The sequence below is a fragment of the Taudactylus pleione genome, unplaced genomic scaffold, assembly GCF_031769625.1.
Source record: "Taudactylus pleione unplaced genomic scaffold, aTauple2 ptg000319l, whole genome shotgun sequence".
In the NCBI taxonomy this organism is placed as follows: Eukaryota; Metazoa; Chordata; class Amphibia; order Anura; family Myobatrachidae; genus Taudactylus; species Taudactylus pleione.
The window spans coordinates 1,593,002-1,620,531 of NW_028284720.1; the positions used below are offsets into that span (position 1 = coordinate 1,593,002).

General features: G+C 41.5%; 1 pseudogene; it reads left to right on the forward strand.

Annotated features, from left to right (window-relative positions):
* The first annotated feature begins 4,839 nt into the window (after positions 1-4,839).
* Positions 4,840-25,779, forward strand: LOC148509557 (vomeronasal type-2 receptor 1-like; annotated as a pseudogene).
* Positions 25,780-27,530: the final 1,751 nt, after the last annotated feature.

Consider the following 27,530-nt stretch of genomic DNA (forward strand, 5'->3'; position numbering starts at 1 on the left):
AATGCATTGGATGAGATGCCTACATAGACAAAGAGGACAGGAGCCAACGGGTATTGTAGGTGAGTATGGCATTGTTTTTACAGGTATCAATATGGTTTATACTGTACAAGGGTAAACAGTCTGTACTAGGGACAAGGTGTGGCATTATGGCTAGGGCATTTCAATCCCACTAGAAAGAGTCTGTTGCTCGTCGAAAATACAGGTGACCCTTACTAATTTTGTTCCCTGTATTTCCACAGCAAGGACTGGCTAACTGAGCCTGGTGCTGGTTTATGAAAATACAGGGGACCACTGTCTTTTTTCCCTTGTATTTTCACAACCAGGATTGGCTTAGAAAAGCCCGGTGCTGGTTGTGCTTTTAGGGGGGGATCCCATGTCATTTTTTGTATTTATTTTTTCCAATTTTGGAGGGTTTTTTTAACACAGAACCATGCATGGATCTCATTGCCTCTGTGTAACTTGCACCTACCCAGGCTATATTTGCTAGCCTAAAGCAGGTCTATTTAAAAATGTGCACTATATTACACTGGGTGAGTTCTAAAAATGAGCAAATATAGCGCTATACTCACACTTTTTCAAAACTCAGACCCTGTTACATTTTGCTTTTAATCTGAACTAATTGTCTAAAACCAGATGCTTTCCTGGTAGATATTGGAATCAAGATCTAATGCTTACATACTGTAGCCATCATGGTTTTATTGATCTGCTGTGCATGGCTGTGTGATTTCACTAGCAAATTATTGGTTCACAGTCAATTGTTGTTTGAAATTACTAGTCTTCTTGGTCCCCTTCTGTGAAGAACATTCACCTCCAGAGACAGCATCAGCAGCCCTAACATCAAAGATTCTTCTTGGGAATCCTGGGTAGGGGAGGAGTCAGTTTGCCTTTGCAAATTGAATGCAGGAGGACCATCTCCAAAAAATGAGTGAGGCGGTTGATGATAAAGGTGTTGGCAGTGTCGATTATGTGTGCATGTGTGCTGACAGCTGCTCCGGGTGTGACCTAATCACGGGAGGCAAGACCATGGACCTTTAGGGAAAAATAAATTAACATTTTTCAGTGCTGCTAAGCAGTGCTGTGCACTGGGGAGGGGTGGGGTTCTGTGAGCCCTTCGGCATGATGAATAGCCAGTGGGGGCATAATCAGTGTGATCTCTTCTCTACCAGGTGAGCATTCTCCCAGCACAGCCCAGCAAAGAGCCCCTGTATGGGTGCTGGGCTCTATCCGTGCTGCTTGTAGCTGATGCTGGACTGCTTGTTATATTAAATGATTATTAAGATTTTAATAAATAATTTGCATGAACCTACTGTAGATGATGTAACAGGGATTAGATGCCTAGATAGTTAATGTCCCTACCACTATAATTTACCTTTGATCTTACAAATGGTACAGGTGCCATGATAAATGCTATCAGGATTTGGGAAAAAAATTATTCCACATGGAAGGTGACTTTTTTTTGGTATCATGTCCAGACATAAAAATTACCTACTTCTTCACTACAATAAAATCCCAATGCAATTCACTGCTAATAAAGATACAATTTACATCTTACTGTGTAAAAAATAACTAATTTATGTTTAAAATATATAAAAAGTTAAGATAAAATGGTATCACGTAAATCCTACTGCACTTTTATGTTTCCTAATACCGGCATACAAAGGGCTGGATTATAGGGGGTGGATGGGACAGTAGCCCAGGGGCCCCCACACATTTGGGGCCCCCAACACTGCTGCACATATTGCTTCAACCAGGTCAGCTCCAGGGGAGGCCAGTCTGGGCAAGAGCAACACTAGTGAACGCCCCATGGGCAGCACTCTCCCTCACGGGTGGCTGCAGTGAATGGTCGCATTGGCCATGCACAGGTGCCCAGCAACCCGGCCATACCTCCCATCAAGGCCATTCCTCCTGTCATCTCTGTGGGCCCAGCAGAGCACAGCATCATACAGCTGCGAGCAGTGATATGGAGCAAGGACCCAGCAGTCAGCATGTGGTCCAGGCCCAGGACATCAGCCACAGCATCAGCTGTGGACCACTGTGGTGAGCTTTGTGGTGGGAACTGATGAACAGAGCTCCTGGCTTTTTAATGTAAGGTGCATTCTAGTAGAGGGGGTGGGTGGTTTGTCAAGTTTATTGGTGGGGCCCCCAAATATCAGTTGCCCTGGAGCCTCCACTAGCCTTAATCAAACCCTGGGTATAAACCACATACAAATACAACATAAAGCATTTACATTATCAGATAATAAAAAACTGTACTGTATATCTGTAAAAAGATACTTTAGTCCTTCATTCAATATGATTAAAATGATATTAATAGAAAGTCTTAAACAGAATAAAAACTGCACTGTATTGTTATGATTATTGTGCTGCTCAATTTGGATGAATTTCTGTATGTGCTTTTACAACAGACAATTACATAGTCCAGATTGGGTAATATTATTATGCAGAGTAGGGACCACCAGTATCAGAGAAGCCGTGAAGTTGGCCTGGCAGCTCTTACTGTACTTACAAATGCATGCAACAAATATCTCTGAATTTCTATTATAATATACTGTATACTTTTCAAGTATTGTTGCAGGTACAATTTAGTGTGCTGGAGGATATCTAGGGGATAATCTTCTTTCTGTTTTTCTGATTATTGTGCTTTGTTGATATCCTGGGTTAGCAATATCAGTTGTATACATGCGGAAATTCCACTTTAAATAACTCTATTCCACAGAGTGTGTAAAATAAATCTGGTTTCACTCACCCTTCTGCATATTAGAAGTCCTCCAGGCAAGGTACTGTGGGTGCCCTTGGAGAGGATTAGTTGGTAAAGCAAGGTACATCTACCTGGAAAATCAGATGGGTACATGGCAGGCCTGGTGGTCCATCCCTATTAGCTTTATGTTGTATTTGTATGTGGTGTATACCAGTATTAAGAAACATTTAAGTGCAATATGATTTACATGATACCATTTTATCTTTGCTTTAATAAATTAGTTATATTTTACACCATACTATTTCTATTGTATCTTTATCAGCACTGGGATATTTGTTTTATTTCTCTACCTAGCTAGGGAATAGAGGTATCCCTATTTTTTTTCCCAATAGCAGCATACACTCCTGGTTTGACAAGGTGACCAACATTATCAGCGCAGCTCCCTTATATTTTATACAATATTCTTCTTGTCACTGGCAAGAATGGCTGTCTCTGGTGGCTGATTTATAGTACTTTGATACAAACAACATCCTCCTCCTTCATAGTTAAAGATAATGTATTCTTTATGATTTTGGAATTCTGCTTAGATTTGAGGTGCCCTTTACACCTTATTTCCCTATGTACTACTTTTGTAGATGTTGAAGAAGTACTATGACTGGTAGCTCTAGTACTGGATATCTCCTGCTCTTCTATTGATTGATCTATGATTGATATTATTTTTACACCAGGACAGGAATAAAGCTACTGTAGTTGAACTTAACAACCATCACACCAAGTGACCATATAATGAGACAGTGAAAAACGGGACTGTTACCTTTATCATGAAGTTTTATTAAAAACTGGAGTGGTTTTATTTTTACACCAGCAAAAAAATTGTTTTTTTACACTTATGATTTTTGGTGTGCAGCTGATGGGGACAGAACAACACCCACTTAATACAGTAATATAAGCTGTGTCTGAAAAACACACTATGGACATTTTAACGTTCATTTACAAAAGACTAGCATTTTTTTTATACACTAGAAGTAGAAAATGTCTCCTTTACCAGAATTGTTTGAGGGAGAAAATTATGGCTATTCCATAGCATACATTAAAACTGTAATATAAGATGCAACTCAACACACAATTGTTGAAAAAGTCAATTTAAATTGAATTAGAATAGACTGCAGAATCTTTTTTCAAGATGACAGAATTTTTTTTGCAATTATCATAATTTATTTCATAACACAAAAATTGATTGTCTTTCTTTGGGCTGCAGCTCAGACACAGCACAGTATTTTTGGACAAATATTCTTGAAATCATCATTGTCTATGCCCTCATACACAAGTTAAAACTATATATATATATGTGGTGCTGCAGTGTGGGGTTACCATGACTCCACTTGCGTTTTCAGCTGGCGGACTGCGATCATGTCTTCCGGATGAAGACCTGGAAGTGTTGGAGACCTGGGCCTGGTGACGGCGCTGGTCGTGTGGGATTTGCTATGGTGAGTTTACACTTATGTATTTGTACATGTACTGTGTGTATCACATGTTCTTACATTGTCCTGTTGACAGAGTAAAATTCGAAACATTGACCGTTGGTCCCTTGTGTGGTGTTGATTTATTGCCAAGTCTGTATGAGTGCCAATCACTGCGCTGCCTTTTTCTACTATTTTGGAGAGGAGCACTGCGACTATTGACTCTTTGATTGGGGAGTGCCGACTCTCTTGGAACACTATATATATATAGTAGCAGCGATGGAGCAAGGACCACAGCGGGCATGGCGATTGGTCAGCGTGCCAGGAATGGTGCATCTGGCTATTTTGCATGCATGGCGGCCATGGATTGTGTGACTCAGCTGCTACAGTGACAAGTGGGACCCGGTGGTTCAGGAGTGCGGAGCTGGGCTCTGATGCTGTGCGCGCTGGGTTGATTAAAACAGCTGATGCTCTTTTAGGAATGAGGGTGACACAGATGGAAGCCGGAGTGGCAGGTAGCACCTTAGCTGGAAGTAAGTGCAGGATGTGTTGGTATTATGGAGCGGATTAGTGTCAGCGTTTTCTGCCTTACTGATACATGTGATTTGAATTGGGGTATTTATGTGTGGGACCTGGCCTAATGCAGTTTGTGATTTGTTTGCACTGATGGGAAATAAACTCATGAACACTGTTTTTGAAGAAATCTGGTGAGTGCCCTTGTGTCTATGCACTTTGGTATGTAGCACATTTGAATGTATGAATATTTGGCTTAAGGGCCTGATTCAGAGCCGTACGCTATTTACGGACGGTCGTTCTGAAAAAGGGGTTGGCTATTTAAATGAAGTGCTCACTCTTTGCGGTCTGTTGACGCCTCTAAGTCTGAACGAGCGAACAAAACCTGCTGTCGCTATTTTGAGAAAAACACCTCCTGGCCGGTCGCATCATTCGTCATCTCCGGTATTTATTAGATTAATCGAGTACATCGAACGGCGTATGAACTGCTCGCTATTATTGTGGTAGCATTCTGGCTAAAAGACAACCAAGTGATGTAGTCGATGACGCTGCTTTGTTAATTATGCACTCCCATTAAACGCCCGTTTTGACCGTTTGGCATGCCTGCGTTCGGATCTCCACTCCCCCATTTTCAAGCACCTTCCCCTGTTACCACCCACAAACGCCTCATCCTGTCACTCAAATTAGCAGGCATTCGCTATTTTGCGAGCACATGAATTTCGACTGCACTGACTGGTTCGCGCATGCGTATTACGAACTTTACGCATGCGCAGTTGTGCCAACATCGCTCGGAACGAACGGCGGCCGCTTACAAGCGACTCTGAATCAGGCCCTAAGTCCAAAGAGGAGCACCCTAGTAAAAAATAACCTTCTAAGGTGTGAGTGCAGGATGTTAATGACTATATAAATATATATATATATATATATATATATATATATGTATATATACTGTGTATATATATATATATATATATATATATATATATATGAGTGCAAATAGATTTCCTTGTGAAAAAAAGTGCAAGCTCACTTTTTAACAACCAATAGCTTATTTTTGCAGCACAACACAGAGTAGCCTATATGTTTGCAGTTTGCAATTTGTGTCTGAAAAACACATATACTCACAGTGACAAAAATGCCTGCAGCCACCATTCCAACCCACTACACCTCCATACTAAAACTCTCTATGCCCTAATGGTGCTGTGATGGCATCTCTCTCCTTTCACCCTCCTCTGTTAAATGCTCCCCAATAACACACAAGATCCGTCATTTCCGGGAAAATGGCATTTTGCCTTGTTGTGAAATCAAACCTTGGTTGGAAGACCTAAGTTGTGGCTCAGACTCACATGGAACTCAAGTTTAGGTGGGTTTGGTTTTCTCAAAAACTGAACTGCTCATCTCTAGTATATATCGCCCTGGCTGCTGTCTGGTCAAATTTCAGTACTTACTTTGCCTGTTACTCAGTGTATTGTTAGCATATTATTCCCTGTTTAGTTTGTGCTTGGAAGTTTATACATAAAATTTTTAACAGTTGTTTTCTGTTGGAGCAATAATTCCTACCAGCACTCAGATACTCTACACAGATCTCTAGGTTCCTAGTGAGATGTCTACATGAGTTGGATTTAAACTCAAGTATCCTTAGTAGGTTCCCAACATCATCTTCATCCCTGAACATTGCCAGATCTGTAAAGTATATACAATATAACTTGTCTCCATATGCCATCCCAATACAGCATAATAGAACATATTTACACTGTATGTTTATCATTGGAGTGAATATATCTGGTTCTATATGGGATGTAGTCATTATACTGACAAGCAGGATGCCAGTGCTTACAATACTAGCTGTTTAAGTCTACCTTTTATCAGGTGCTCCATTGTTGCATATAGTCCAATCCAGTATACTTAAGAATTTGTCATTTTATTAATTAATTAAATAAATAGATCTTACCCTTTTAACTGGGAGAACATGTCTCTCAGGGTTAATGTAGCAATCAACCCCCATTGACATTGTTACAGAGTACTTATACATTATTACAATCTTCAGGTAATACACCCCCTGTACACCCACTGACATTATCGGATAGACAAAGATTGCTCTTATGGTCTGTTCCTGTGCTTGGCAGTTAAAGAGAAAAAGATTCCTTTAGAAGATGATCATGGTGTTCTGCATTTCTATATTTGGTTCGACTCTTTCACTAAATTTCTCTCGGACACAACTATACATAAATGGACAAGCTCTTGTACACACTTTCAGATAAACAGTTTCCCTTGGGAGTGGCCTTAAAGACACCTTACTTAATTTCTCCATTTAAATGTGAGTTTAAAATGGATGCGCAAAGGCTTATTGCATTTCATGAACTGTTTCATTTTAAAGCATACAGCATATGTAAATATGGAATTATGCAAATATGTTTCTTGTAAATTAGCCTTCCACATAGCCCTGGAATCCCACACCTGTCAGATTTCCGGCACAAGCATCTCAACCGCCTGCATACCGATACAAAGTATTAGGGTTAGTGGGAAGGTTAGGCACTAGGGGGATGGTTAGGGTTAACCAATAGGGGGCAGAGTTAGTTTTAAGCACAGGGGGAGGTTAGGTTTAGGGTGCAGGGACAGAGGATTAGGGGTAGGTTTACTTACCTCCAGGAATCAGGATTGTAACCTTGTCGAGATTCTGGCATCGGGATTTTGACTGATGGGATCCTGACCCCAGGGATCCCATACCCAACCTATTCTATACAATAAGGACCTGAAACAGTGAAGCTCTTTGATAAAGGTAGAAGTGACTCATAACTTCTATGTGATAATCATCTGGGAAATGCAGAGCACTGGAAATTGATGTAATTGCCATGTCTATAAAGAGTTTAAGGGCCTGATTCTGAGGTACATGCTGTTGAGACCACTTTACTGTCTTTTGCCATCATCATGGCTGCAACGTTATGTTAATGTTAGTCTATATAAGTCTTTCCCTGGTGTACAAGTGTGTGTCTGGTTGTCTTTAGAAACAACCATCAGTGGTGCCATCGAATCAGACATCTGCCCCATGCTTGGGGGAGTTTATCCATCACATTATGGCCTCCAATGTGAGCAATTATTCATCTGAGCTCATAACCAGTCCAGCGAATCTCCCTTGACCCTCCCTTAACATGCCCATAAGACAATATTTGTGCATTGGAATATCCACCTCCAAGTCACTGCCATCATCTAAATCACAACTGCTCCTCTGTACACTGTATGAGTGTTTAGGTTTTTTGTGCTAGCTTCTTAAATCCCTTTGTCACTGAAACTGACTAAACTAACTTCCCGGATAGATGCTGACTACAATATGGTCAATGTCAGTGATGGACAACCCAATATAGTATAATAACAGTTTTGACACCCCCATATCATTCATCCCAATAACCACCCTCCTGACACTCATTTCTCCAACAGCCCTTCCCAAATGCAACTTAGAGCTCCTCATATATCCTCAGATCCCCACATGCCACAAAAAACAACAATAGTGTAAGCCCTTATATCTAACAGACCACCACAACATGCCAATCCCATACCTAGGAGTTCAGAGTATAGACATGAAGTGTGGGGACAACACCAGTGATCTGTGGTTTTACCAAAAAAAGTTATTTGCAAAAGAATAGGAACATCCTGATTGCCAAACAGCAGCACATTCCCTTCAAATTGAGACTCTTCTGCAAAAATAGGGATGATTGGGAGCCATGCACTCCCACCAGCCCACAAAGACTTCCTTGCAGAGCCAGAGCAGACAGATGTATGAGAGCATGTGCTGGAGAATACTCTGGACACTGCCCTCCTTTTTCTCCATCTTCTCTTCTGTTTGTTTGTGCTGCATTAACTTCCTGTTGTAAAGTGTCAAAATTGAAAAATTGATGTTGCTTAATGGATTAATATACAAAGCATATTCTGACACTATTGCAGTATTGACATTGAAGAGTACAGAAGCATCTTGGCATTTATCTTTGCTATCGATGAAATTAACAAGAACCTTGACCTTCTGCCCAATGTTACTCTGGGTTATCACATATATAATACTTGTGGGGATCCATTGAGAACCTTAAACTATGTCCTGCAGATATTGTCTAGAGGAAAAATGGACACTCCTAATTATTCTTGTATGGAACACGGGGAAGTAGCTGGCTTTGTTGGTGATTCTGATTTTCCAACAAGCAAAGTGATGGCCCAGTTACTGAGTGTGTACAAGTACCCACAGGTAAGTGGCCGCTATGTTACAGCACATCTCTCAGTAATCTAGATATACAAAAATACATGTTGCACGAATGAGTCAATGAAATTAAGTGCTAGCACTGCTCAGAAAATATACATCAGCTTTGGAACAGTGAGGCTTTCTGACACACATAAATGAGCACAGTAACAGGGAATGGCTGCAAGATGGTATTGTCTGGTAAATGGAAATAATTCCTGCAATTATCATTATAAATTCTCCTCCCCAGGAGAAGCAGGTGGGCGGATTTGGGGGGGCTGGATGGATCACATCAATAAGCCCCGCCCCCTCATGGGAATTTGCTGCAACAATACAGGTTTGAAATAGAATTGCACCGTTAGGCCCCACCCCCGACACATGGGCCTAGGCACTAGGAAGTGGGCAGAATGTGGGAGAAGTGCATACCATTCTGGGAGTGTGGGGTGGTTACCTTAGAAATTGTGACCCTTTGGCAAATTCCGGGAGGGTAGGCATGTATGCAGTAAGATGATATGAAAAACATCAGCAGTAGAAATGAGTAAAGAAACAGTAACATTCTGAGCACTGATGAATGCCTGAGACAGCTCACACATCATACTCTTGGTGTTCTCTAGGATAGCATGGGCAATGCATGGTACTAATGATTGTGTAAGGATTGCTGTAGTATTGTGTAGTCCCCATTATGCGCCATCTCTTCAAGGTATATGATATTTCACCCAGTGTAACCTATGTAGTATACATAGGGGGAGGGGCCCTAGATTGCACACCTTAAGTACAATGTGAGGTGCTACTTGCTGAGACTTGTAGTGCAGCTAGCAGAAAAAGAGACAGATGCACACTTTAACTATGCTGAACCTAATAATTATAATGCTAAATTGCATCCAAATGGTTCTTTGCATAATAATGGCCATAATTTTGGGCAACCAGGTGACCTCTATCAGGCAGGTCCCTAACACTCCTATGGAACAAATACAGGGCACGGGACCCCCTAGGCCAACCCAGCAGAACTGCCCCATAGCATCACACTAGTGTGAGATTTAAAGTGAGGGTTAAAGAATAATAAAGAAGAAAGCCTATGTATTAAGTCCTATATAAGTAGGAGGTTATAATAAAAAGTGTATAAAGTGCTACATATACAAAAAACAAACTAAAGAAGTGAAAAGGTGTACACTATGATGCCATGAAGCAGTCCAGCCACACCAACCCAGAGAGCCCCGCACCCCAATACCAGTCCCAAAACTGACACACAGTATATATATATGTCTTACCCTCTCTGTGCCTTATTAGATGTGCAGTCTTGGAGTGCAAGGACTCCTTGCTAATTAAAAACACCCTGGGACAGGTGGGAGGGGTGCTAATGAAGGTGGGAGGAGTCTCGTCCTTCCAGTGTACATACATACACACAGTACAGAATACATAGAGGAAGGGGCCCTAGATTGCACACCCTAAGCACAATGTGATGTGCTATTTGCAGAGACTTGTAGTGCTGCTAGCAGAAAAAGAGACAGATGCAAGTGCACACTCTAACTATGCTGAACCTAATAATTATACTGCTGAATTGCATCCTAACTAGTTGTATTCTTTGGAACTGATGCCCCAAAATGGCTGCCTCACCTCTATATTATGTTCATGGTTCCTGTATTTTCTGCAAATCTAAACCTCTGTATTAATTTCATGGTTTCTATAAAGAACTTTGAATACAATGGAAGGAAAGTGCTATATAAACAACAAAACATTATTATTGTCATGCGGGATGCTGGTGGCCATTGTGGGGGATATGGCAAATTGTATCATTATTACCCCACCTCAAACACAGTGTTACACATGGAGATGACAGGGGGTACTTATGACAAAGAGCCTTATTCAGCAAGCAGCGTAGTTGCTTATATACACACAATTAGCTGATTGTTGCATACTGCGTATTCCACAGTGCACGTGCAAGAACTAGTCACTGTGATCGGGACTGTGGTCATAGAGTCTACACAGACCCACAGCAGAGTGATCTACAGGAATTGCCATTTGGGGGTGGTGATGAAATGTAGGCGTGTCAGTGCATTTGAGCGCCATTGCAGGGGCTTGCATACATTAGCCACTGTGACAACATACGCAGCTTCAGCTCCCATAGCGTGTGATGAGGTTAATAAGTTCTGAGTTCTGACCTTGTTTAAGTGTATGTGATGTTCCTATGGTACTTGATGATTCCGTTGGTTTTCCTATTCTGCTTTATGGATGTGAGTAAAAGGAATTGGGCATCCCTAATATTGTACTGATATTGCATTTTGATCACAATTGATTAGTTTATTTTTGCAGTGGATCTGCACATGATTACGGAGATGCAATTGCAGTTACAATCCTTGCTGAATCAGGACAATTGTCTTTTGTTGAAAGCAGACTACTTGCATTTCACAGGAATGGGCAGTTGCAGTCACTCAGGTGGAAAGGGATGCTTCTGCAAAAAAGCTTACCCAGCAACCCATTGAGGTTGAGTGATGTCTATCCAAAGCTGGACATAATTGCAACCAAAAGCCACAATGACGTGGCCATGCTGTTTTGTTAAAATTCTTCAAGACCATACCCTTCACCAAGCTGTGCAAAGCATGAATCAGATGAAGAAACCTGATTACATTCATATGTACTTCTGGATACATTTCTAAATACATGCAGTGAACATGTACATGCCCACAAGCCAAGGGTCATAAGATTTAGAAGTATCCTTACAACCTCTACCCTGGGAACAGTGGTGAGAAGGGGAACAAGAGACCCCACCAAAGACATAACCAGGTATGGATCCAGCTGCTGTACAAAAATATGCTAATGCCTGCAGAAGGCATCTGAAGGTAAAATACACATCCTGCTACCAACTCAGATCCCATGCCTGCATCCAAAGTTTCAGAAACATCTCACATATGAGTAAGTGTAAACTTACTAGAATGGCCACCTTCTGCCCACTTGCAAGGCCAGCAAATCTTTATCACAAGATGCAGACACTGGCCTTGGCACTCCATAACTGGGGCAAACACCCCTGTTTTCTTGAAATGCAGGCATTGCCACTCCATCCCTGCTCCACAGTATGTCAATCATGCTGTGCCGGCGGGCAGTGCGTGCAAGCTTGCAGGACCATTTCTGCACATGCACATAATATGTCATGCGTATCTCAGTCGCTCCATTACCAAAGATGTATACAAACCATTGGGTATGCATATTTCTCTGAATCAAACCCTGAGTAGACTGGCTGGCACCTCCAAGAGCCCAAATGCCCCCAGGGGATCTGCAGCTCCTAACAGCATTGTCCCCCTGCTTCCGCTTTTGAACACAGAGGTAGCCAACATGCCACAAAATGATGCCTGCTCTCCCAAAATTTCCACTGTGCAAGGGCCCATGTTTTGCACCATGTGGCACACACATTTAACAAACAGTCCACCACCTAACAGCAGTCACCCCCCTGCCACACTAACCAAAGTGGGTTCATAGCAGAAAGACTCCTTTGCATGGTCCAAGACATGCATCTCATGCCACATGTATTGCCGAAAGACCTGAGGGTGCTCTTGGGCTGGAACACCAAGAGGGTGATCCAGAAACGCAGTGAGTAGAGTCTCTGATGACTGAGTGTCCATGGATGGATGAGCTGCAGATATGCCCTCAATACCGGTGGGGTCCTGATCAAAACATGCAGGAGGTATACGGAGGGATAGGTAGGACTCTATAAATAAAAATGGGTTTAACAATAAAAATTATAAGACATAAGTAAATGGAAAGATACCAAGGAATAGATAGAGCACATGGAGTGACTTAAGCACCAGGAATAAACTATTTACTATTGTTTTGGCATAGGTGTAGACACAGCAAAAATCCCATCCATATTAGATTTTTTAGGATATTTGAGATCCACCTCCTTTTACAACCTGAATAAGCTGATTTTCAGATTTTTTTTACTATAGAATATGTAGTAACTATTTTTATTTGTATTACTTGTTTATAGAGAATTTATGTGAAAAAGTTTTTTCATTCATGTTTGACCAGTCAATCGAATGTTCAAGATAATAAATCTGTTTTATAGGTATATTTTTAATTAGCATGTGATTATTTCCATACCCACTTTCTCCTATATTATTAGTGCATTGGCTATTTGCAGATTTCCTAATGGATGTCCCGGTACTTTCTTAAATTTATCATGTGTATATAGCCCTCAAGTGCGCTGTCGTGGAGTTTTCCTTGACTCCTCCCTCTCATTCAAACCAAAAATTCAGTACCTTTTGCAGTCCATCCATTTCCATCTCAGAAATATTTCTATCATAAGACCCTCTCTAACCCTGGAGGCAACTAAGATGCTCACCCATTCACTAGTCATCTTGAGATTGAACTATTGTAACCTCCTTTGCATGGCCTCCATCACTCCCACCTCTCTCCACTCCAAACAGTCCTCAATGCTGCTGTCCAGTTCATCAGCCTCTCCAAACATAATACATCCATCCCCTCTCTTTCAAGCCCTCCTTTGGCACTCCTTCCCTTTTAGAACCCAATTTAACCTTCTCAAACTCACTTACAAAGCCCTCACCCAATCCTCTCCCATTTGCATCTCTGTCCTTATCTCTCTTTACATAACTGCATGACCACTTTGCTCTACAAATGCACACCACCTCTCTTACCAACTGATTACTTCCTCCCACTCCTGCCTCCAAGATTTTCTCCATGCTTCTCCCTACCTCTGGAACTCTATCCCTCTCTTTTTCAGACTTTCCACCTCTCTAGTAAACTTCAAACTAGCTCTCTAAACTCACTTCTTCATCAAAGCCATCAAGCTCTCATCCTAATCTCTTTCCCATGCTCCTTTCTCATTGTATACCCCATCTGTGTCACTCTTATCTGTCTGCCCATCCTCTTTAGAGCAGGCCCTTTTCCCTCACATGCTTCTCCTTTCCCTTGCTTACACAATGGTATACTCATTACAATTAGAGATGTGCGCCGACCCCCGTGTTTTGGTTTTGGTTTTAGTTTTTGATCTGGATATCACCTGGTTTTGGATCTGAATCTGGTTTTGGATTTTTTTCCTCCGTGTTTTGTTTTCGTGTTTTGGTTTTAATTTTGGATCTGGATTTTTTCTTAAAAAATCATAAAAACAGCTAAAACCACATAATGTGGGCCTGTTGTTATACCTACAGTAGTATTAACCTTAATAACAATGATTTTCAGGCATTTCTAGGCATTTTTAACCACCTCACAGCTCACAATACTGATTTCACTATTTTTCACCAATATAGGCCAAAGGCTGCAACGAGTTGGCTGGCTAAAGTAAGCAACAGAGCAGTGGCGCAAATGCACGGCAGTTTAAAAAAAAAATATCAGACATCTATGAAACATTGCCACACAGCAGTGGCAGACAGGATGGCAGTTTAATAAACTATAATAATGTCAGTCGGCAATGCGTCAAATTGTGCCAAATGTAAAGGAAAGAGGTACAAGATGGAATTGTCCCTCCCACTCACTCTTATGTGGGATATTAAAAAGGACATGCACAGTTTAACAAACCAAGCACTTTAGCCACTAGGACTGACACTTTCGTGGCTGAACTCCTTGGTTTGTTTGGGCCCCACAAAACATTTTTTGGAAGGACTACCTTCAATTATTAAGAAGGAGGTTGATGATGAGGGTGTTGGTGATGAAGATTGCATGTTTTGGTCCAAACTGCTGGTAGCTGATACTGGACTGCTTGTTATTAATTTACAAATTATAATTTTGTTAAACAAATTATATGAACTTGTTGCAAATGATGTAACAGGGATGAGGTGCCTAGATGGTTAACGTCCCTTCCTCTGCTAACTTTGGCTTTACAAATGGAAGAGATACCTTCACAACTGATGTCAGAATTTAGATTAAAATAATTCCACACCCAAGACGTTGCTTTTCTGGCTTTCTTTTTATAATTAGCAAGAACTGCTGCCATTGGTGGCTGATTTACGCAAACCACATCCTTATCAACAACATCCACAATAGCGTCAGATAGGACACAAGTGTCCCCCTCATCCACCTTTTGCACTTCCTCCACACTATCATCCTCATTTTTTATTATTTCACCATCTAATACTAGCACAGCTGTCATGGCGCCAGTGATCCGCTGTGAAACTGGGCAACAGCTATTATACTTACTTCCTCTATCAAAGGACTGTTTAATAGTCAAATGTTTTTTTAAATTACTTCTGATCACGAATGAGGATGTAGGTGATGATGCAGGTGTTGGTGTTGGAGATCGAAGGCGCTTGGAACCCACAGAGAGGGAGCAGATAGGTGACACTGGACTTGTTACGTTTTGAGTTTTGGAACTTGGCAACATACTGTACACTTTAATATTTGATGAATGCGCTACAAGTGATGTAACAAGGAGGACGTTCCTAGGTGGTTTAGGTCCCACCCTCTACTCACTCTTGCATGGCAATGGGCACATATGGCTTGACAACTGTTGTCTGGATTGGGATGGAAATAATTCCACAGATGAGAAGTAGATTTTCTTGTCTTTTGTCCCGGCATGACAACAATGGGCTTTGGATTTTTCAAACCATGGGCAACAGCTGTTGCCTTACTTACACAAAGGACATCCTTGGCATCAACATCCTCATCACCAACATCTTCATCATCAACATCCTCATCATCCTTAGCACCTTCATCCACCAAAATATCCTCCTCCTCCATGTGCAATTCCACAGAAGCATCCTCAATGACTACATGTGCAAGATGTTGACTGCCCTTCCCCACATTTACAGAGGGCACACAAATGTTGGAACTTGGAGGATCCTCCAGTACACTAGAATTTAGGTCTGGCTCACACTTGCACTCTCCTCAGGGATTTGTGATTTCAATTTCTCAGGGCACACAGTTGGTTTTTCCGGAGCTGTCTTAACAACTTTCTCATTTTTGATTGGACCACCACCACTACTACTACAAGCAGAAGGGCTATCAGAATCAGCAGTCTTCATAAACAAAGAAGGCCAAGCCCTTATCCTTTCCTTACCACTTCGTGTAGTGAATGGCATATTGCCAATTTTTTGTGTATCTAAAGACAAATATCCTTTCAGTTTTTCTTTCTTAATTTCAGTAAAACTTGCTTTACCATATCGATGGTGTGACTTAAGCCCTGGGGCATGGGCCTTCCTAGAGGTAGAGGAAGTTGATGGCCTTGCACTGCTGGCGGCAGCTACAACATGTGGTTCTTGGCCTTGCTCTCCTGTCATGTTACAGCCCTCCATATTTTTTCTGCAGTCTAGAAGCAGTGTCACAATCACCAATAGTGTAGCCAAGGTGCGGTTACAAAATTCACACACGTGCAGTCGTGCGCACTCACAAAAATATTAGAAAAAAAGACAAATGATGATTTGTATTCTTTGTCAGCTCCAGAAGAGCTTGGCCCCATAGTTTTTTTTTTAGAACGACTGTAGTCGGGCAGCACAAGGTTGCAACTTGCGTTGCTGGCTGGCTCTGCTACGCTACTGCGGTTAAGCCTAACACCCACGAGAACACAGAAGAAAAAAATATGACACTTTTATTGTTTTTTTTTTTAGAACGACTGGAGTCATGCAGCACAAGGTTGCAACTTGTGTTACTGGCTGGATCTTGTGCACTACTGTGGTTAAGGCAAAAACCCACCCACACAAACAAGAAAAAAATAAGACACTTTTATTGTTTTTTTTTTAAAGAACGACTGTAGTCGGGCAGCACAAGGCTGGAACGTTGCTGGCTGGCTCTTGTGCACTACTGTGGTTAAACCTAACATGCATGCACACACAGTAAAATATAAAGAGACACTGATTTATTTTTTTTTTACTTTTTTTTTTTGGGAGTCCAGAACTTGGGCCCAGAGATGGACACAGCACAAGCCCAGTACACAGCAGAAGTCCAGATGGATCACCAGACAGCACAGTGACAGCACTGTGACCAGAGAGCAGAATGGATCAGCACAGAAAGCACAGTGATAGTGACAGCACCGTGACCAGAGACCAGAATGGATCAGCACAGACAGCACAGTGACAGTGACAGCACCATAACCAGAGACCAGAATGGATCAGCAGTCACCAGCCCTGGACACAGCAGATAGCATCAGAACCTCTCCCAGCCCTACACTACCCACCCTCCCTGTTCAGTCTCCACAGCCGAAGTGGATATGGCGTCCGTCATGTGGTCCCTTATATACTTCATTGATCATAGAGACGAAAGCTCGCGAACCGCAAGATTTCCATCTCTATGATTTTGCCTCGGTTTCGAGAACCGAGTAAGGCGGGAACCTCCGAGACTACTTGGATCCGACTCGGATATGCTAAATTCGGGTGGGTTCATTTCTTTGGGAAGCGAACCCGCTCATCTCTAATTACAATGGCACCTTTGGTTGCTGTCACACTGCTGCTTATTTGAGTGTATAATTGTGGATGCAGCAATGTTTTAAAAACCATGTCCTTGACCTGCATTGTTTTATATTGTAAGTCAACGTTTTCTTGCTTTGCTCATATGTGAGGTGCTGTGGAACCCTTGTGGAACCATAAAAATAAAGGATAATAATAATAATTGCATACACTATGTCTCAATTGGTACAGTGACACACTGTGTAACGCCTTGGTCATGCAAGTTTTTAGGTATTTTTGCCCACTCACAGTAGTAAGATATCTCTCAACTCTGTACACATCAGCATTGTGTGCACTCAGAATCAGGCACCGAGCCACAATATAAACTATAAATACAAGATACACATGCAGGCAAACTGCACAATAGAGGTACAGTATTATTCCAGTTATTTTAATTAACTACAATTAGTTTGGATGACAAAGAATATTTTAAACCCCTATTTATGTTAATTTTTATTGTATCACTATCCCTTACCTGGGACATTTGGGCACCACCCTTATGTTTATAAAATTTCACTTACTTAATTTATTAGTCTAAAGAGGTCTAAAGAGAGATAGTTTGTCTGAAAATGTAATGCACATATAAAAAGTTTAATTTTAATTAATCAAAATGTGATACCCAGGACTTGGTGGCCTTTCCTTCCGACACAAATTCTTCTATTTTCCAGTTGAATAGTAAGAGGTCTACTTGACAAAGGGCATATGTGCCTGAAACGCGTTGGAAAGCTTTGGACACAGCACACGTGAGGGACACGCTCCAGCACTGCAACAGCAAACAGATGGATCATTTATCCCTGCACTGCAGTAAGCGGAAGATGGAGTGAACATACACGTGAAGGGAACCAGCCAGCAACACTGCCGTGAAGATTGGAAGGTAAGCAAAGATAGGGAAAGCTAGTTACGAATGCTACCTTCCACTGCACGGACAATGAACTGGCTTAAATCAGAACCCCATAGACTGTCCTACAAATGTACAAAAGTGGCTATAAACATCATTTAACTACCTTCATTTTTACAGGTATTGTGCTACACATTTGTTACACTATACAATTTCAAGCACTTGATTTATCTTTTATATGGTTTTTAAAAAAATTGTGAACAAGCAGCTTTTGTTTTTCTTTCATATATACCTCACTAGCGTAGTAATTATAACACTAATACTATAAAGAGTTCTACTTTAACTCAGAAATAGTCACAATTGGATTTTACCATTGAGAACTCAACTTTATTATCGCAACACTTCTATTTTTCAGGATATTTAAAGTTGTTTTGAAAGTCTCACAAAACACTTTCAATTACAATAGCATAAAATTGCAAGGAACATCACCTTAGGTAATAAACTGTAAATTTAACACTTTAACAATGTTTATTCATTACCAGGTTCATACATATATAAATTAAATCACATATATTGGCTACCATGGAGCCCCGAAAGATATTGGCCTTATTCAGAGGCGGCCGCAAGAAGCGATCGCTCTCTGAATTAGGGCGGCCGCTTCTTTTTTTAGTGCGGCTTCCTGGTCACTAGCTAAGCTGAAGGTTACCACCCACAGCTTAGCGACCGACCAAGGTGATGGTTGTGATGGTCAAGACCATTGCGACCATCTGGGCTTGCGACGAGTCCCTAAGGTTGGGTCTCGGCAACAGCAAGCTCCTGGGAGCTTCCTGCTCTGATCAAGCAATAAACTCCCCACTGACATCACTGCTGATGTCAGTGCGGCCGCCCACAAAATTGCAAGTGTTCCGTCAGGAACGCCTCCATTTGTGTAGCCACCCCCCGCCCTGCCAACAAAACGGCCCGAGCTGTCGATCATCATCGACAGCCAGTCCTTTTGTAATGAGCTCCGTAGCAAGAGAGTTTCCCTCTCGCTCCGGAGCTTGCGTACTCGCAATTTGGCTGCTTCGCGTGCGCAGGGCCATAACATCGACCTGGTTGTGAGCGCTCAACGCTTGCGACCGGGTCTGAATGAGACCCATACTGTATAACTCAGTTCAGCTATATTGGCCACAGTGATGCACATTATAAAGCTGATAGCTTTTCACAGTTAAATATCTGAATTATCAATCCAGAGTCATCAAAGTTTAAGAACTGGATAACTTTCACTTTTGCAGTAGTTAATGTTTTGTTCTCCTGAAAGGAAAGAGTTGCAGCTCTCTGCCACATGAAAAACTAAGGCCCTGATTCAGAGGTGCTTGCTATTTGCGAGCGCTCGCTCTGAATCAGGGTGGGACGTTTTTTTTTCACCTGCCTCCAGGCCACTCACTAAGCTGTGGGTGACCACCCACAGCTTCAGCGGGTGGCCTGGCAATGGTCATGATTATCGTGACCATCGGGCTTGCGACTGGACCCTTGCGGTAGGGTCTCATCCACCACAAGCCCCAGTGAACTTCCTGCTCTAATAGATGCAGGAAGTTTACTACTGACATCACTGGTGATGTCAGTAGGGCTGCCCACAAATGGCAGGCATTCCTTCAGGAACACCTCCATGTGTCCAGCCACCTCCTGGCATGCCTACAAAATGGGGAAACTGTCAATCACAATCGACAGCCACCCTGTCTTGTAGTAAGTCCCACACCAAGTGAAAATTCACTTGCTATGAAGCTCACTGCCCAGCCATCGGCCCGCTTGTGAGCGCTATGCATTCATGAGCGTGTCTGAATCAGGCTCTAAGTCATTTATATCCCATAAGATGCTGAGGCTATGCTGATCTTTATTGTGCTTTAGCGTAGTGGCAGAGACTGAGGAGAGCTGCTGTTAATGTTATGCAGGCTGACTGAGCCTATACTGGGGGTATGTCTACTCCTTGTCATTAGCAAGTATTAACTTCACAGTCTGTGCTATTAGTAAGATGGCTGGCTACTTTATAATATCGTTTTAAAGAGTTCACTCCTGTATGCTGGTATACTAGTCCTCAAATCATGCAATTAGATGTATGTAGCACAGTCTGTTGCTAATTGCTGGGGCTCTCACTGTTTAGTGATGCAGGAAGCTGTAGTCAGTTAACTTGGGCTTACTAACCTCCATCTAGGTGTTTGCTTTACCCCCTGAGCTGGCAGGACCTGCCCAATGATCTGATGTTCCGCCCTCTGGTAGCCGATTATGTATGAAGAAGTGCCCCTGCATTACTGTATATTGCTCTCCAGGAGCTGTACTGAGGAAGGGAGCGCCTCTCTGCCTGCCTCCACTGGGAGGGAAGAAGCTGCTTACTTGGCTGGAAGAGGTCACTGGGGCCAGTTTCAGGCTGAGCACTACTCTTCACCGCTGTCTCCCGATCCCAGGTCACCTCAGAGCGGCATTCCGGACACTGCCTGCCACGAGAAGACGGGACTAGGAGGATCACCAACTGATTGTCATTGAGATCGGTCTGGTATATTTCAGTCATCAGCTAAGTACTGGTTTTATTATCTTCACCCACTACAATCATCTCAATCATCTGGGTTAACCCTTGTTTATTTTTTTATTTTTTCTACTTGAATACCTCCTTTTTTATCACAGCACAAGAACACTATTCAGGATAGCACTGGGTCACAGTGTTTCCTTGTCTGTCTGGAATTGCAATCATTTATTCATGATTGGACATTTATGACCCAATTAAGTTATTTCTAACAGCAACATTATTTTCTAAACTACGGACATAACTCATATATTAATATTGCCACTGTGCAACTATTCATTTGCATGAGAATCAGTCTTCATTTCGACAAATGTACAATTATCTTATGTTTTTTACTATGTGGATTGAATCGTATTTTATTTTTCTTATCTATGCATTTCAATTAAATGGTTTATGATCTTTATCAGCGCTCCCTTCTGTTCCATATCACCCAGGACCCACTGCTACCAATCGCCTCTGCTGTCCAAGAGCCGCTCTGATGATCTCTGGTCACCGGGAACATCTCTGTCTCAGAAAAGTGTGCTGTATCTACCCACTTTCCTGATGTCTCAGTCAGCACTATAGTCAGGGAGTCTGTGGCAGTATAACTGTCCTCTCTGCTGCACATGCCGGCTCCTACCCACCTGACCCATTTGCAGAATGCCAGGAATCCAGAAATATCTGGCACTGCAAACCACATCCTATAAAGAGTCTTTCGGTGCTGGCCACTGAAGTGGGGTGGCAATACATTGTCCATTACCCCCAAAAAGTTAGCATTAGTGCAGAGTCCAATATTTCACATAAAATGCAAACAACCCCTTTTTGTACAATAAATTAATGCTTATTATATAGTATGGGCAGCCTAAGTCTACCCTACAGAATAGTGTGGTACCATAAATATCTATTGCTGTCTTGGAGTGACCTGGTGCTGGAATACTTTCCTTTATTTTTGTGTATCAATTATGTTCCAAAGGACACAATCTTTGTCCTTATTCACTGTAATAAAATGGGATGTAGTAGCAAGTTTGACCATTAAAATGCTGACAATCGGAACAGGGGCTCTGAGAGGGTGAACCTGGCATGCCAACATGTTAATAATCTGATTTAAAGCATTTAACAGTGTCAGATTTACAACTTCAAAACTTCAAACAGACACTTTACCAACCGAGACCATGGGTAAGTAGCACTCACCATTACCTAGATAGGAAACCACTAATGGCTGTATTTAGAATGCTGAACACACCCCACTGGAGGGGGCCATGGACCAAAATTTCACCAGTGCTGTCCTTAGCTCCCTTGGAATCCATGTGAATAACCTTTATTACATCAGAGGTACTTAGGGCATGATTCAGACCTGCTTGCTAGATGCGGCCGCTCACTCCAAGCGTATGGAAATTTAGCTAAGTGACGTCAAGGCAGCTGCTCACACGCCAAGGCATAAGCACACCCACAATGTCTTGGCGAGCAATCACTTTGTTTTTATAGATGCCCACCAGCCTGTCTTTAGCCGCCCTCTAGCATACGTCATCTCCATGAAGAATATACAACCATCGGTACATCGGGTTCCATCGAATCTGACTTCAGCTCTTGTGGTTGACTGGACCCTACTGCATGCATTGTGAGCACTTCAGTGTATTAATCAACCAGGTGACGTGCACTTTGACACTGCCTGTTAATTATGCACGCCCCTGAAACAGCGTGAACATACTCTGACATGCCTGCGTCCGCAACTCCACTCCCCCGTTACCACTGGCCTGCCCCTGTTACCACCCACAAATGGCCTCTCCTGACACTCATTCCACTGGGCTGTCTTTGCAGGGCGAGCGAGCACATTCTGATTGCTCGTACAAGTTTGTGCATGTGCACTGAGAACTACACGCATGTGCAGATTAGCGAACATCATCTGCAATGAGTGGACACTTGCTAGTGAGCGGGTCTGAATCAGGTCCTTAGCCACAATCACTTCCTGACCAGTGTTCAGATTGGCCAATGAGATTAGCCGGTCAACCTACAGGTTTGAACAAAACTAAATTTTTGACAGCCACAACTACTTCAGAATAGAGATGTGTGGTTCGGATTTTCTAAAAAATTAACCCACTTTACCTTAGGGGTTCCAAGTCTAATTGAGTCCCAGCTTGGATCACTTTTGGGGTTCTCAGGAGAAAACAGTCCCAGCTCGGGTCTACTTTCAGCATGGAACTTGGATTAAAAAACATAATCTTGGTTTTGGATTACATGTACACAGATCCAAATTACATGATTTTAGCATTTTTTAATACATTTTAAAGCAATCCAAAACCAAATCCAAACAAAAACATTTGAGGGTGGTTTTGCCAAAATAGGGTTCTCTTTGGTGAGAATAAACATCAGGGTCTCTGCTTAAATTTGACACCAACTACATTTTTTTTAAATCCCTTGAAGTTCCCATCATTCATAGGATCTTCCTGTGTAACCCTATGGGAAATACACAAAAATATTCTAAAGTTGGTTTGTAACCCTCCTTATGACTTTTAAGTATTTGTACTGCATAGACCCAGAAGGGAGCTTTATAGTAGTCAGTTGCAATAGCAATTGCGTAGGCAGTCTTACTGTGAAAGTATGCTAATCCATTGCGATCTCTCTGCCGTCACAGCACAACATAAGGACGCTCCACTAACCTTACACCTTAAAAACACTAATACTCACCAGAATAGTGAAACAATCAGACACATCGAGTACCATCGACCCCTCACGCACACTTGCACAAGGTCAGACCTTAATCAGAAATTGCTAACATGAATGCATGCTACGGGAGCTCAAGCTGCATATGCCCTCACAGTGGATAATTTATGCACACTCGTGCAATGGCGTCCAAATGCACTGGCACACCTGCGTTTTGCCGACCACCCCCCTGACAACCCTCAAATGGCACTTCATGTCAATCACTCAGCGATGGGTCTGCATAGTCACTGCAATCACAGTGGCTGGTTTGCGCACACACACTGCGATGCATACGCATGCGCAGAATGCACCAATCAGTTAATTGCATGCGTATTACCAACTGCGTTCCTTGCTGAATCAGGCCCATAGTCTGGTAATGCCATTTCTTGGGTGATCTGGAAAATCTCAATTTAATAAATAAATCTATAAATAAAACTACTTAATTTTAAAATCTGTATCAATAGATTTCTCTATTTTTCTACTGTTAGGTATTAGGGAGACATTGGGACCAACAGTATTATACATAGTCACACAGCATGGGTCACACCCACATGGCACTGGCCACACCCACACTGCACTAGCCACACCCACACAGCACTAGCCACACCCACACAGCACTAGCCACACCCACACAGCACTAGCCACACCCACACAGCACTAGCCACACTTGCACCAGACAGGATAAACCCACACAGCACAGGTCACACCCACATGGTGACTGCACATTAGTAAATGGCACAATTCAGGTAAGCCCTACAAATGTTGTGCAGCTTTGGGTTGATTTTTGGGGCATGGGTACCATGGATTGCTTTGGTTGGATTGCTTCAGGGCATCACATTATAACACATTATTCCTTTTTTGCACTTTTTTAACACTTCTATTGTTTGATTATTATATATGTATTTTCACATCTTTCTGTAGCTGCAGCAGTAGCTGCTCTTATCTATTTAATCTTACACTTCATCTTTCTTTTTAGAGTGATGCCCTGGGGTGGCTCAGCTAAACTGGTTTGGGCGTGTCCTGTGTTCTGGATTTGAACCCCAGTATGTTAGGGACCTACCCTACAGAAGTTACCTGGATATGGTAGGTAGGTCCATAACCTTGGTCATGATTATGCCAAAAATCTCTATTTATTACAACATTTTATTGCCTGATGTACTATATATAATTAGCAGGTGGAGTTGTGCATTTGTAATCTGTCTTTTTGTGTTTGCAATTATAGTCTCAACAAGTAGCACCTCCCATTATATATAATCAGGGTGTGCAGTCTAGGGTCTTTTTTCACACACACATGGCACTGGCCATACCCACACTGCCCTAGTTGCAGCTCTTTCACTTCTCACATTAGGCCATTGATGATTTTCAGCCCCAGGCCCATGGAGCATTTAATCCAGACCTGATAATCACTTTCTTCTGTCATTTTGATGTAATGTGTCTGGCTACTACAGTGTGTTATCCCAGTGGTTGAATTAACATACAAAAAAGTGACCAGTTTCAAAAGGACACTAACATTTAATACATTGTCTCCTTCTCACACATTAAAACTCTTTTTGTGTTTGATAAATTGTTAAATATATTTACGACACTTCATGTATACAGCATCCTGTTTCCCCAGATTAATTATGGAGCCACTGATCCTGTTCTAAATGACAAAGAACTATATCCCACATTTTACCGGATTGTCCCAGATGATCAGGTCCGTTATGCAGCTATTGTTAAGTGTCTGCTATATTTTGGTTGGAACTGGGTTGGAATTATGACATTTATAGATGATAATGGGATATTCCATGACGTAAAAGAACTGAGTAAAATGATGATCCTGCATGGAATCTGCATTGAGTTTACCATTAACTTCACTAACAAAAATAATCCTTTTGCAAGGATAATGAGTGGGATTAAGAAGTTCACAGCTAGAGTAATAGTAATATGTGGTTGTTTCTTCGTAGATTATATTTCAATTTTTGCAAACTCAGATGCCATTAATGAAAATATCACCTTAATCCTCCATGAATCATGGTCTAATATTAAACTTTATGCAGAATTCATCTCCCCAACAGTAAATTGTAGTTTAATGTTTATTTTACCCAAAAAAAAGTTCCACAACATGAGCACTTTTATTAATAATATGAATATGTCTAGTTGCCAATCTGATCCAATGCTGGAAGATATTGGGCTCCAGATGTTTCATTGTCTTTCCTCAAACACAATGAAAAATAAAATTTTTCAATTGTTATATTACATTTCTGGACAAAACTGTACTGACCAGAGTCAGCTTCCTATTGCATTTCATGACATGGAGGACTCAAAGCCCCACTATACCTATTTGGCAGTATATGCTATGGCTCACGCTTTGCAAAAACTGAGCCCCGGAGGGAGTACATATAAAACATATGGAATAAGGCAAATAGTAAGTTATGTGTATAGATAAAATATGAAATATGTATTTTTTTGGTATTAATAGGAGATACCAAACCAGTCATGGAAACGTCTCACTCTCACAAGTCCTACATTAGTCCCATTTCCTCCTCCACAGTATTTGAAGGGAAATATTTCACAAAGACAAATTAAACTTTAGGACAACTGTATTAATTATAATTTATCTATGTAGTGCTTATATATTACACAATGTTTTATAGAGAAAGTTCATTAATTTTCAGTTCCTTCCACATTGGAGCTTAAAAGTCTACATTAAATATCACATAAACATGCATGCAAAGCTACTTTTTGTTAGAAGATGTTAGAAGATAATCAACCTACAGTACCAGTACTTTTTTGGAATGTTGTGGGGAACTGAGGTACTTTAAGGAAACTCATGTAAACAAGGGTAGAAGATACAATCTTCACACATATAGGACCTGATTCAAAGTTGCATGCAAACCTCACATATGCAGCTGCCTTGTGACCTTGGAAATATATTCTGGTCTCCATGTATGCTCAGAAATGGGTGGCATCTATGTGGGCTCTCCACACCTATCCATCAGCTTGTGAATGTATGTAGCAGTCAGCACTATCAATGCATATTTGCTTCATCCCTTTACTTGGTGCCACAGACTTTTTAATACTGTTTTACATGATGTTTTAATAGATAAGATATATGTATTACTAAACACACATGAATTTATTTTTTTGATTTGAGATTCAAGAAATTTATTTCCGCTACATAAGGGACCTAAAAAATACCTTGATAAGATTAACCATGCACCACACCGTGTGAGTTCAGGTAAGCACATACTGATACTGGATCCCATTGTGGACTCCCTCCATGTATATTAGAAATCCCTTGGATGAAAGAAACCTTTTTATGTTTTCCACCACATCATTTATATGTAAGCCAGGTGTGTGATCTGTGACACAAATAGAAAAATATTGGGTTACACATGAGCCTCTTCCCCTAAAGATACCATTATGAGCATTGACCCGCACCTCACGTGTGTAAGTGAGGTTCATAATATACCTCCATTAGTGCAAATATTGTAACCTTACCCCCTTTGTAATACTGGTATGAGCATTGACTTGCACCCCACGCAAAAAGTGAGCTGCTTCTCATAACCCCCCTTTTAAGTGGAAATCACTTGGATACCAATTTTCCTTCCAGTGGAAATGTACGTGTATATTTCCATTGCACTTATTTCCTAAAGTATAAATAGACCCAATAGATTTACTTTCATATTTTTGATTCCTAATAGTCGCTAGTCGCTATTTAGCGCTGCAAGTCGCTTAAGAAAGAATTGCTTTCCAGTCCAATCATGTGGTTCCAAAGCACAAAAAGTTATTTATGTAAAGAAAAAGTAACACAATGAAAGATTTAACAATTAGAGTAAAAAGCAAAAATAAAGTACAAGCCGATACATACACATGTGCATTGGTCCCAGTATACAGTCATCAATCCAGACGTCTGTGAGAAGATACCTTTACGCTGGGATCGGGACATAGCTTATATACCTTACAGAGTTCAGATTTAGCAAAGGGACTAAGTAACAGGTTTCCATTGTTTCTTGTTTCTGGATAATCTGGTCATTGGTTAGTTCATACGGTGTCATCAGGGGTATGGCTTAGTTCTCCAATGGTCTCATTGTGTAGCTTCCCACCGAACAACTGGTTAATACTGGTTACAACACTACATGCATGTTATAACATTTCTATCCAATAAATCCCTTTCATCCATAACTAGCGGACGCA